This window comes from Etheostoma cragini, chromosome 14 (assembly GCF_013103735.1).
Source record: "Etheostoma cragini isolate CJK2018 chromosome 14, CSU_Ecrag_1.0, whole genome shotgun sequence".
NCBI classification, from domain to species: Eukaryota; Metazoa; Chordata; class Actinopteri; order Perciformes; family Percidae; genus Etheostoma; species Etheostoma cragini.
The window spans coordinates 25,074,214-25,075,924 of NC_048420.1; positions in this window are offsets into that span (position 1 = coordinate 25,074,214).

A 1,711-nucleotide genomic window follows, 5' to 3' on the forward strand; every position below is an offset into this window, starting at 1 on the left:
CAAGGCAGAAGGCAACAATTAACAAGGCAACAAGGCAACAAGCAACAAGGCAACAAGGCAGAAGGCAACAAGGCAACAAGGCAACAAGGCAACAAGCAACAAGGCAACAAGGCAACAAGGCAGAAGGCAACAACGCAGAAGGCAACAAGGCAACAAGGCAAAAAACAACAAGGCAACAAGCAACAAGGCAACAAGCAGGGGCGGTTCTAGGAAAACTTTTCCAGGAGGGCCAAGGTGGGGCCATTGTTTTTTCAAAGGGGCACAGAAAGAAGAATGGAAAAAAATGAAGACCTTTTTTTAAACAACTTTTTTGTTTATTTAGAGAACCAATGAAACAAAAATTTCTATTCAAAATATTTCACATACAACACATGAGAACAATAAACCTTCACAAACCTTCACAAACCTGTACACTAACATTTAGGAGACTAACAGTCAAATTTTCATTTCAGTAATCTCTCATGCTTGTGCACTGGCAATGCCAAATCTTGCAACATTACAATAATAGTGTTCTGCGTTTGTGGTTTCGTGCAAAATAGTCAACAAATGCATCAAGATCCAAAGCCTTTGCCCTTCTGGATTCAATGCTTAGCATCCCTAAACTGCTGAGACGTTCATCTGTAATAGTGGACCTGAGGTAGGTTTTCACTAATTTTAGTTTGGAAAAACTCCTCTCACAGGTGGCAGAACTCACTGGGAGTGCAACAGCGATTTTGCACAGTCTAAAAAGCTCGTAGAATACGTCTTTGTATGGCTCAATGAAACGGATCAACTCCATTGTATTAGAAGGGTTTCCAATCTCTTGACCCTTTAGTTTTCTTTCTAAAAGTCTCCTGAACTGATGGAGTTCAGGTCCCAGATCCTCAATATTGGCATCATAAAGACGGCCAAATTCAAACACAGTTGTGTCTTTTAAAAATGCAGGGGTTAAGAGATTGGATACAACTCATCAGCTCACAGTTGGTCTTTGAAAAACGTCTGCTTAGTTCACTAAGCATGCAGTCAATGACAGGATAAAAGAAAGAGGACCGATAACTTTCTTTATCACAAACTTGCTCCCACTGACCAACAGAGCTTAGTACGTGGTACTCACGGAGTTTGGAACTTTTTGTTCTTTGTCGATTTGCCAACGACTGGGTGGCAGCATCACACTGCTCACAGATGGTTAATACTTCACCCCACAGGTTGTCAAAGAAGGACTGTTGCCTGAAATCTGTCAAAGTCAGAACCAAACCTTCCACTATATCTGCTGCTCTTGAGAGGTCAACAGTTGATGACTTCAGCATATCTGAAAGAAGCTTGGTTTCCCCAAACAACTTACGAAGCGTAACTAGATGCACAACAAACTCGAGGTCCATCTGGGCCAGAAGACCACCGGCCTCAGAAGACTTTTCTCCCCTGTGCTCTAGTGCCATCTCTTGTAGGACACGTTTTAGGGCAAGTAATCTGTCCATTGTGTTACGTAGGGCAATGAACCGACAAGCCCATCATGTGTCACTTAATTTTTGGAGCTCTCTTGTGCTGCCATACATTTCAGTTTGTACAGCCAGCCATTTGGCATGCACATATGAGCCAGAAGTGAAAACATAAAGACTCTGCAACAACGCAAAGAATTCCTCTGCTTCTGGTACTGCTTTGACAGAATCAACTAGCACTAAATTAAGGCAGTGGGCACTGCAGTGGATGTAAAATGCAAATTTGGCTTGCTCTC